Raw genomic sequence first — 12395 nt, forward strand, 5'->3', positions numbered from 1 at the left:
GGATGCCATTGTGGTTTGTGAAGCCTTTGAGGCACTTGTGTTAAAGGGCTATTTAAATATATTTTGATTGATTGATATTAGGAAGGGCTTCACGGTGGCAGAGGGATTAGTGTGTATGCTTCACAATACGATGGTCCTGAGTAGTCACGGTTCAATCCCGGGCTCGGGATCTTTCTGTGTGGAGTTTGCATATTCTCCCCGTGACTGTGTGGGTTCCCTCCAGGTACTCCGGCTTCCTCCCACTTCCAAAGACATGCACCTGGGGATAGGTTGATTGGCAACACTAAATTGGCCCTAGTGTGTGAATGTGAGTGTGAATGTTGTCTGTCTATCTGTGTTGGCCCTGCGATGAGGTGGCGACTTGTCCAGGGTGTACCCCGCCTTCCGCCCGATTGTAGCTGAGATAGGCACCAGTGCCCCCCGCGACCCCAAAGGGAATAAGCGGTGTCACGCCTGTAAATTTGGTTTTATGTTTGATCATGTTTTGTTTTGTTTTCTGGACTCTTGTTCCGTTTTTTCACTTCCTGGTTTGTTTTTGTTACCATGACAACTCATTGATTTTCACCTTGCCCTCCTAGTCACGCCCCTACCCTCAGTCCCGCACCTGTTCCTAATTATCACAGCCACTACTTATGTCATTTTCTTTCTGTCCATCAGTCTGGGGTTTTTGCATTCTGCCTCCTGCCTTCATTTCTAGAACAAACCTCCACGCTGCTAAACCTTTGGACCACGCCACGTAAGATCCATTTATTATATCGGTCCTGCTAGACACCGACCTCTATTTAATGATACAACTCTAACATTTGACAACCAAACAATTAAACAAGGCGACACGGTAAAGAATCTGGGTGTTATCTTCGACCCAACTCTCTCCTTTGAGGCACACATTAAAAGCGTTACTAAAACGGCCTTCTTTCATCTCCGTAATATCGCTAAAATTCGCTCCATTCTGTCCACTAAAGACGGTGAGATCATTATCCATGCGTTTGTTACGTCTCGTCTCGATTACTGTAACGTATTATTTTCAGGTCTCCCCATGTCTAGCATTAAAAGATTACAGTTTATACAAAATGCGGCTGCTAGACTTTTGACAAGAACAAGAAAATTTGATCACATTACGCCTGTACTGGCTCACCTGCACTGGCTTCCTGTGCACTTAAGATGTGACTTTAAGGTTTTACTACTTACGTATAAAATACTACACGGTCTAGCTCCATCCTATCTTGCTGATTGTATTGTACCATATGTCCCGGCAAGAAATCTGCGTTCAAAGAACTCCGGCTTATTAGTGATTCCCAAAGCCCAAAAAAAGTCTGTGGGCTATAGAGCGTTTTCATTTCGGGCTCCAGTACTCTGGAATGCCCTCCCGGCAACAGTTCGAGATGCCACCTCAGTAGAAGCATTTAAGTCTCACCTTAAAACTCATTTGTATACTCTAGCCTTTAAATAGACTCCATTTTTAGACCAGTTGATCTGCCGTTTCTTTTCTTTTTCTCCTATGTCCCACTCTCCCTTGTGGAGGGGGTCCGGTCCGATCCGGTGGCCATGTACTGCTTGCCTGTGTATCGGCTGGGGACATCTCTGCGCTGCTGATCCGCCTCCGCTTGGGATGTTTTCCTGCTGGCTCCGCTGTGAACGGGACTCTCGCTGCTGTGTTGGATCCGCTTTGGACTGGACTCTCGCGACTGTGTTGGATCCATTATGGATTGAACTTTCACAGTATCATGTTAGACCCGCTCGACATCCATTGCTTTCCTACTCTCCAAGGTTCTCATAGTCATCATTGTCACCGACGTCCCACTGGGTGTGAGTTTTCCTTGCCCTTATGTGGGCCTACCGAGGATGTCGTAGTGGTTTGTGCAGCCCTTTGAGACACAAGTGATTTAGGGCTATATAAGTAAACATTGATTGATTGATTGATTGATTTATAGATAGCCATGCTATTGTGCTGTTTTTGTTAACGTTTTAGCATAGATTATTATCCGCCATCGAGCGTGCTTTTTGTTTTGCCTTTTGTATTTTAGTAACAAATAAAAAATGTACTTACATTCAAGCCTGACTCGTCCCACATCATCCTTGCATCGAGGAAGCACAAACATCCACAGTTACGGCATGATAAGCGGTAGGAAATAGATGGATGGATGGATGATGTTAGGAGTGTAAAAATTAATTGGTAAACATCGAAAACAGATTTTTACTTTAAAGCGGTGTATACATTGTTTGGCGAGTCTTTGGATTGATCTATGTCTAGTATAGATCAATCAATAAATCAATCAATCAATGTTTATTTGTATAGCCCTAAATCACAAGTGTCTCAAAGGGCTGCGCAAACCACAACGACATCCTCGGTAGATAGTTATGTCTGGTTGAAAAGTCATCGATCGTTGATTGGCGCTCTGCAACAAAATATGCTAGCCTTCTGCGATGATGTAATACGAAAGTAACGTTTGCGACTGATAACAACAGAGCAACATAGCAGACCGCACCGAAAGAGTTTACAAACAACGCACTCCCAAATCTTAAATCTCAAGGGTGGTAAACGCTTGGATTTAAAAAAAAATAAAAATCAGTTGGTTAAAAGTTTGGAAAGCAGCAATAAAGTAGCTGTTGTGAGGGCATGGCGATGAGGGAGCTAGGGATGCTAAATTCCGTCGTACTTGTGCAATGGCAATTAAGACATATCTATCCATCTATCTATCTATCTAATGCTAGGAGAACTACCAGTTCGCAAGACAGACTACCTACCTAGCAAAGAACAGTTAAAACTTGGTAGCTTTTCCAAAAGTGTTTTGTTTTTACATCTTCTTTTCTTAAAGTTGATGGATTGCAATGCACTGAAGTTGTTAGTTCTACTATTTTTTCATAACTAATACAGGAACCGCCTTGTTTGAATGTGTCACACCTGGGTGAAGCCTTGTCTGGGTTTCGTCTGGTTTCATGTTTTTTCATTTCCTGTTTTATTTTGAAATGCTGACTCTGCCTCTCGTTTCAGATCACTTGCCCTTCCTCCTGTTTCACTGGTCTGACGTCCTTCCTGATTGCCTGATTGTGCACACCTGTGTCACCCTCCCTCATGTGTATAAATGTCTCGCCCTCCTCTTGTCCTGTGCCAGAGTGTTTCGTATCTTTTGTGCGTACCTCCAGCGTTCCATGTCCACAGTCATTGCCACGTTTTTGTACCCTTTTGATCCACGGGACTTTATTTGTTTGTAAACCTTTTTGTCAGGTAAGATTCGCTTCTTAGCATTGCCTCCGTTGGAGCGCTTTTTGTTGTATTTTGCATTTGGTATTCTTAGCACCTTTTTTCCCTCCGCTGCTGGAGCGTTTTGAGTTTATTGAGATTTTTGTTAGTTTAGAGGTTAAGTAAGCTCTGTTTTGATAGCCTGTTCAGTTTTTCCCCTTTTGGACCCTTTCCTTTATCCAAATGTATTTTCTTAAAACCCTGCATCTGTGTTCAGAGTCCTTTTCTGGCCGTGACAGTGTCTATTTAAAAAATAAACATAATGACATTGTTCATACATTCTTTTTTTTTTTACCATGCAATGATTTCATCTGCATCAAAATATATCACATCGAATCGTACCGTTTTAAAATGTGTTGTTAGTGAATGTTATTTTAACCCATGTATTTAGATTCATATCAGATCTCCATTTAGCGTAGAGATGCACACCCCTAATTGATATGCTTCTGACTATTATGGGACAGTGCTTACGCCATCCTAGGCACTGCCGTTAATTATGTCCTTTGGCAAGGCACTTCACCAACCTTGCTTCTAGTGCAGCCCATACCAGTGTATGAACGTGACTAAACCTCTCCTGGTGGTGGTCAGAGAGGCCGTAGGTACAAATAGCAGCCACGTTTTTGTCAGCCCATCACCCCCCCTGCAGCTAGGGCTGTAAATGTAGCTTAATACCACCAAAGTGCGAACATGGAATGAATGAATGATGGGTTTTCACTTCTCACTGTTAAGTGCTCTGAGTATCTTGAAAATTGCTATAGAAGTCTAATCCATTATTATTTTCCTGACTGTGTTCTGCAAGACATCTTTTCTCTAAAGGAGAATTTGCTACACGCGTTAATCTTGTAAGAGCTCATTACATCGTCACATCCATATTGGAGAAACATTTTAGCCTTACTCTAAATCAGTGGTTCTCAAATGGGGGTACGCATACCCCTGGGGGTAAATGAAGGTATGCCAAGTGGTACTTGAGATTTTTCAAAAATATTCTAAAAATATCAACTATTCAAAAATCCTTTATATGTATATTTATTGAATAATTCTTCAACAAAATATGAATGTAAGTTCATAAACTGTGAAAAGAAATGTAACAATGCAATATTCAGTGGTGACAGATAGATTTTTTGTCGACATGTTCCATAAATATATATTTTTGGAGAATAAATGTTTAGAATTAAGTTCATGAATCTAAATAGATATTACAATCCCCAAAAAGGGCACTTTAAGTTGATGATTACTTCTACGTGTAGAAAATCTTATAATTGAATCACTAGTTATTTTTATATCTTTTTTTCGAAATACTTCAAGAAAGACCATAACTGACCAATATTTTATTTTGCACTGTTATACAATTTAATAAATCAGAAACTGATGACATAGTGCCATCCATCCATCCATTTTCTACCGCTTATTCCATGACATAGTGTTGTATTTTATTTCGTTATCTCTTTTTTTCAACCAAAAATGCTTTGCTCTGATTATGGGGTACTTGAATAAAAAAAATTTCACAGGGGGGTACATCACTGAAAAAAGGTTGCGAACCACTGCTCTAAATAATGGATGGCTTCAGTCAATTTTGGTTGAACCAAATTGTGAAATGTGTCACTAAAATGTACACATCCGATATACAAATACTTCCAACTTGAGAACACAATCCATCATCTGACAACATTTGTGACCCTTGAAAGCACACAAATGCGTTGGTTGAGAGAATACAGCAGAACGGTGCATGCTATGCACTGTTATCACAGTTAACAGCCGAGCTCCGCGACTTTTTGTATCTGCGTTGTAAATACACTATTGAAAAAAAATTTAAAAACCCATTATTAGATGAATAAAGTGTACACAATTCTATCCTATCTCAATGTGTTGCTTGATCCGGGAGGAACAATTTCCGTACCGCGCCAACCAAAATGCATTGTGATTGACTAGAGACCGGAAATCCTCAGCCAGGATAGCCTCCAACTTCAGCATCATATCACAAGACCATGGAACATCTTGCAAGACCTCAGAACGTCTCAAAAGACATCTGTTCAGCAATCATCAAGGTATTATTTTGGCTTTTTATTGCTTTGCAATACTTTCTCTAAAAGATGATGCTAGCATGTTGCATGATACTTCAATCCGTCTGACATGAGCTCAGTTTGGCAAAAACTGTGATGAACTTATTAAAATCAAAAGACCAAATTATCCAAGATGGTTAATGGAGCTACGATCTGGTGATCCAGTAAATGTTCTTTATTTTATTTTCTTTCCGACGTCAGAGCGCCCACAAATATATACATTCATTTACTGACTCTTTTTACACCAAAATGGTAAAATGACATCCGTGAATGAGTAATACAACAGTTCTGTAACATGTAATTAATTAATTCAGTCATTACCAACATACTGATGTGAAGAATATCTTATTTCTTATTTTAAATAAGGTTGAAAGTGGTTTTTTATAATTCTTCTACTTTGTACTTTTTAAGCACTATTAATTTGAACATCCTCTTAAACTGGATCATATCAGTACAATGTTTAACTTCTTTACTTAATCCATTCCATAATTTAATTCCACATACTGATATGCCAAAGGTTTTAAGTGTTGTACGTGCATTCAAATGTTTTAAATTAGATTTTCCTCTAAGGTTATATTTCTCCTCTTTAGTTGAGAAGAATTGTTGTACATTCTTTGGTAATTTTAGCTGTTTGAAATATTATCAAATCATCGAGCTTTAATATTTTTGACTCAATAAATAAAAGGTTTGTATGTTCGCTATATCCAACATTATGTATTATTCTACAAACCCCGTTTCCATATGAGTTGGGAAATTGTGTTAGATGTAAATATAAACGGAATACAATGATTTGCAAATCCTTTTCAACCCATATTCAGTTGAATGCACTACAATGACCACATTAGTGATGTTCAAACTCATAAACTTTATTTTTTTTCGCAAATATTAATTAACTTACAATTTCATGGCTGCAACATGTGCCAAAGTAGTTGGGAAAGGGCATGTTCACCACTGTGTTGGGTCACTTCTTCTTTTAACAACACTCAATAAACGTTTGGGAACCGAGAAAACTAATTGTTGAAGCTTTGAACGTGGAATTCTTTCCTATTCTTGTTTTATGTAGAGCTTCAGTCGTTCAACAGTCCGGGGCCTCCGCTGTCGTAATTTACACCTCATAATGCGCCACACATTTTCGATGGGAGACAGGTCTGGACTGCAGGCGGACCAGGAAAGTACCCGCAGTCTTTTACTACGAAACCACGCTATTGTAACACGTGGCTTGGCATTGTCTTGCTGAAATAAGCAGGGGCGTCCATGATAACGTTGCTTGGATGACAACATATGTTGCTTTAAAACCTGTATGTACCTTTCAGCATTAATGGTGCCTTTACAGATGTGTAAGTTACCCATGCCTTGGGCACTAATACACCCCCATACCATCACAGATACTGGCTTTTCAACTTTGCGCCTCAAATAATCCGGATGGCTATTTTCCATAATTTGAAATGTGGACTTGTCAGACCAAAGAAGACTTTTCCACTTTGCATCAGTCTATCTTAGATGATCTCAAGCCCAGCAAAGCCAGCGGCGTTCCTTGGTGTTGTTGATAAATGGGTTTTGCTTTGCATAGTAGAGTTTTAAGTTGCACTTACACGCTGATGTCGGTTTTTGATGCAGTACCGCCTCAGTGATCAAAAGTTTGTAATATCATTGCTTACGTGCAGTGATTTCTCCAGATTCTCTGAATCTTTTGATGATTTTACGGACTGTAGATGGTAAAGTCCCTAAATTCCTTGCAATAGCCTGTTGAGAAATGTTCTTCTAAAACTGTTCGACAATTTGCTTACAAATTGGTGACCCTCGCTCCATCCTTGTTTGTGAATTACTTAACATTTCATGGAAGCTGCTTTTATACCCAATCATGGCACCCACCTGTTCCCAATTAGCCTGCACACCTGTGGGATGTTCCAAATAAGTGTTTGATGAGTATTCCTCAACTTTATCAGTATTTATTGCCACCTTTCCCAACTTGTTTGTCACGTGTTGCTGGCATCAAATTCTAAAGTTAATGATTATTTGCAAAAAAAAAAATGTTTATCAGTTTGAACATCAAATATGTTGTCTTTGTAGCATATTCAACTGAATATGGGTTGAAAAGGATAGGCAAATCACAGTATTCCGTTTATATTTACATCTAACACAATTTCCCAACTCCGCAATATCGCTAAAATTCGCTCCATTCTGTCCACTAAAGACGCTGAGATCATTATCCATGCGTTTGTTACGTCTCGCCTCGATTACTGTAACGTATTATTTTCGGGTCTCCCCATGTCTAGCATTAAAAGATTACAGTTGGTACAAAATGCTGCTGCTAGACTTTTGACAAGAACAAGAAAGTTTGATCATATTACGCCTGTACTGGCTCACCTGCACTGGCTTCCTATGCACTTAAGATGTGACTTTAAGGTTTTACTACTTACGTATAAAATACTACACGGTCTAACTCCAGCCTATCTTGCCAATTGTATTGTACCATATGTCCCGGCAAGAAATCTGCGTTCAAAGGACTCCGGCTTATTAGTGATCCCCAAAGCCCAAAAAAAGTCTGCGGGCTATAGAGCTTTTTCATTTCGGGCTCCAGTACTCTGGAATGCCCTCCCGGTAACAGTTCGAGATGCTACCTCAGTAGAAGCATTTAAGTCTCACCTTAAAACTCATTTGTATACTCTAGCCTTTAAATAGACTCCCTTTTTAGACCAGTTGATCTGCCGTTTCTTTTCTTTTTCTTCTATGTCCCACTCTCCTTTGTGGAGGGAGTCCGGTCCGATCCGGTGGCCATGTACTGCTCGCCTGTGTATCGGCTGGGGACATCTCTGCGCTGCTGATCAGCCTCCGCTTGGGATGGTTTCCTGCTGGCTCCGCTGTGAACGGGACTCTCGCTGCTGTGTTGGATCCGCTTTGGACTGGACTCTCGCGACTGTGTTGGATCCATTAAGGATTGATCTTTCACAGTATCATGTTCTCATAGTCATCATTGTCACCGATGTCCCACTGGGTGTGAGTTTTCCTTGCCCTTATGTGGGCCTACCGAGGATGTCGTAGTGGTTTGTGCAGCCCTTTGAGACACTAGTAATTTAGGGCTATATAGGTAAACATTGATTGATTGATTGAATTGATCTTTTTTGTAACACACTTAATGAATGTACCGCACATTTTTACTTATTTCCCCTTATTTCTGCACAATAACTCACATATGGTAACACTAGCGAGCAGTAGAAAATATAAAGTGATTTTTGGCACCGGACATTTTTTTTTTCTTTATTCATTATTGAAATGGTTTTTGCCACCTTATGTTGTATGTTGTGTATATGATATTTCCAGTTCATTTTATCATCTATTAATACTCCCAAAAATCTGGTTTATTTTACCCTTTCAATATCTATTCCATCTATTTGTATTCGTGTCTGATGCTCTTTTCTACTGTTACCAAATAGCATTATTTTAGTTTTACTGAGATTCAAAGATAGTCTGTTTTTATCAAACCGTTTTTTTCAATTTGTTCATTTCTTCTGTTATTATCTGCGTTCAAAAGACTCCGGCTTATTAGTCATTCCTAAAGCCCAAAAAAAGTCTGCGGGCTATAGAGCGTTTTCCGTTCGGGTTCCAGTACTCTGGAATGCCCTCCCGGTAACAGTTCGAGATGCTACCTCAGTAGAAACATTTAAGTCCCACCTTAAAACTCATTTGTATACTCTAGCCTTTAAATAGACCTCCTTTTTAGACCAGTTGATCTGCCGCTCTTTTTCTTTTTCTCCTCTTCCCCCCCCCCCCCCCCCCCCCCCCCTTGTTGAGGGGGTCCGGTCCGATGACCATGGATGAAGTACTGGCTGTCCAGAATCGAGACCCAGGATGGACCGCTCGTTGGGACCCGTGTATCGGTTGGGGACATCTCTACGCTGCTGATCCGCCTCCGCTTGGGATGGTTTCCCGTGGACGGGACTCTCGCTGCTGTCTTGGATCCGCTTTGAACTTAACTTTCGCGGCTGTGTTGGAGCCACTATTGATTGAACTTTCACAGTATCATGTTAGACCCCGCTCAACATCCATTGCTTTCGGTGCCCTTGAGGGGGGGGGGGGGGGGGTTGCCCACATTTGAGGTCCTCTCCAAGGTTTCTCATAGTCATCATTGTCACTGGCGTCCCACTGGGTGTGAATTCTCCCTGCCCACTGGGTGTGAGTTTTCCTTACCCTTATGTGGGTTCTTCCGAGGATGTCGTAGTCGTAATGGTTTGTACAGTCCTTTGAGACATTTGTGATTTAGGGCTATATAAATAAACAGTGATTGATTGATTGATTATTTGTATTATCTTCAGCGTGTTCTCTCCTGAACAGAAAGCAGTTGTGTCGTCTGCAAATAAAACCAACTTCAAGTCCTTTGTAACTTTAAACAGTCTTAGTCCCAGTATTGATCCCTGGGGTACACCACAAGATATATCCAACCGTGTTGACAAATTTCCACCCATCTTCACATATTGCTTCCTGTTGGTTAAATAGCTTCTTGCCCAGTTTAATACCAAACCTCTGATGCCTAATCGTTGTAGTTTTTGTGTTAAAATATCATGATTAATTGTGTCAAATGCTTTTGTTAAATCCATGAATACTGCGGCTGCACATTCTTTACTGTCTATTGCATTGGTAATTTCCTCTGTTATTTTGATTAATGCTATTGAATAAGCGTTAGAAAATGGATCAATGGATGTTGAAATATTTGCTCTAAATCCAAATTGGTTCTCCACGAGCGTCCCACTTTTGTTGATAAATTTATTTAATCTGCTATTGAATAATTTTTCCATGATTTTGGAGAATTGTGGAAGTAATGAAACTGGTGTATGTCTCCATTCTTATGAAATGGTACAACTTTTGCATTTTTCATTTTGTCAGGGAATTTGCCAGTTAGAAATGATACGTTACTGATGTATGGAAGAGGTTCTGAAATGTCTTTTATAACTTTTTTTTATCGTTCCCATATCTATTCCATGACAGTCGATTGAGGTCTTAGATTTACAATTTTGATTACTTCTTCTTGGCGACTTGTCCAGGGTGTACCCTGCCTTCTACCCGATTGTAGCTGAGATAGGCGCCAGCGCCCCCCGCGACCCCGAAAGGGAATAAGCGGTAGAAAATGGATGGATGGATGGATTACTTCTTCTTTTGTCACCTTCTTAAATTGGGATTTCTGTCTATGAGGTCACTCAAGTTCTCAACTGACCCATTGACTGCATTTGGGATTCTTTGTTCCAGATTTTTTCCGATATTAACAAAGTAATCATTAAAATGTTCAACTATTTGGTTCATATTGTCATTTTTTGTATTTCCATCTAGAAAGTACTGGGGGTAATCTTTCTTAGCACCATTTTTAATGATGTTATTTAGGATGCCCCATGTTGTTTCTGTTCTTGTTTAATAATTGACTGTAGTATTCCCTCTTAGATTTTCGTAGTATACCAATTAGGTTGTTTTTTATATTTCTTATACTTATTTTCTGCCTCTATAGATCTCTGTGTTATAAATATTCGATATAATGTGTTTTTTCTGTGACAAGCATTACTCAGTCCTTTTGTCATCCATGGTTGGTTGTTTTTCTTTTGGTTCTTACCAAGTTCTTTCCAAGGTCAATGTTTATGTTCTACATTATGTATGAACAGCATGTGTTTTTCTTAGGAATGATTGTGCTACTGTATGTCAGAGCAATAGCTTAATCATCCATCCATCCATTTTCTACCGCTTTCCCTTTTGGGGTTGCGGAGGGTCGCTGGAGACTATCTCAGCTGCATTCGGGCAGGAGGCCGGGTACCCTCTGGAGAAGTCGCCACCTCATCGCAGTAATCCAGTTATAACAGGGTGAGTTACAGTACTGTGTGTATCATCCATTGTTGTGTAGCTGGTTTTATATCTACATTTATCAGTACATAAAGGGATTTTGAGCATGCACATTTGAAATATTCAGAAATACCCAAATTAATATACAGTCATGGAGGCACTCAGCCACATCTAACATCACCTAGAACAATAAAGCATTGGACTGTCTAGGTCAGGGGTGTCAAACTCAAATACAGAGTGGGCCAAAATTTTAAATGGAACAAAGCGGGGGGCCAAGGTTGAACAAATTAACCTTTTAACAGGGACCCAAACAAGTTTTGCATTAAATATTGAACAAGCGAGGCTTGCATAACTTTAGTGACATGCAAAATCCAGTTTCAAATAATAATAATAATAATTAAAAAAATATCAATGGCATATCAAATAAAATTTAAATTAAAATGTAATGCCTTTTTTTCTATTTGCAATCTTCTGAGGTAAATATCAAATATATTCCACAGGCTAATAATACATTTGAAAATAAAATAACAATAATGAATGAACCAAACATTTAAGCCTTGAAGTAGCAAGAGAAAATGCATGAATAAAACGTTAATTATTGGTCAGTTTGCTTGAAGTTTCCCGGAAGAGTTAGTGCTGCAAGGGGTTCTGGGTATTTGTCCTGTTGTGTTACGGTGCGGCTGTTCACCTGAAATGTGTTTGTCATTCTTGTTTGGTGTGGGTTCACAGTGTGGAGCATATTTGTAACAGTGCTAAAGTTATTTATACGGCCACCCTCAGTGTGACCTGTATGGCTGTTGACCAAGAATGCATTGCATTCACTTGTGTGTGTGTGTATGTGTGTGTGTAAAAGCCACAAATATTTTGTGACACGCTGTTAGTATGGAGGAAAAGCGGATGTGACGACAGGTTGTAGAGAACGCTAAAGGCAGTGCCTTAAATGCACGCCCCCAATATAGTTGTCCAGGTGGAAATCGGTAGAAATTCGGGAGAATGGTTGCCCCGGGAGATTTTCAGGAGGGGCACTTATGGCGACCCATCTACGTTCTTGTTCTGTAACCCTGTACTCTGTTTGTTTGTCTAATCTTGAAACAGGTTTGTGCTGAAAACAAAGTTTCGTTGTACTTGTTGCAATGACAATAAAGACCTACCTACTGAACTTCGGGAGTCTACCGGGAAAATTAGGAGGGTTGGCAAGTATGAGTATTAGCGGTGAATGCGGTGTTACAGCGGCACCGACGCTGTATAACACCGGCGGGCCAGCTCTAATGCTA

This window comes from Nerophis ophidion, linkage group LG05, assembly GCF_033978795.1.
Source record: "Nerophis ophidion isolate RoL-2023_Sa linkage group LG05, RoL_Noph_v1.0, whole genome shotgun sequence".
Taxonomy (NCBI): Eukaryota; Metazoa; Chordata; class Actinopteri; order Syngnathiformes; family Syngnathidae; genus Nerophis; species Nerophis ophidion.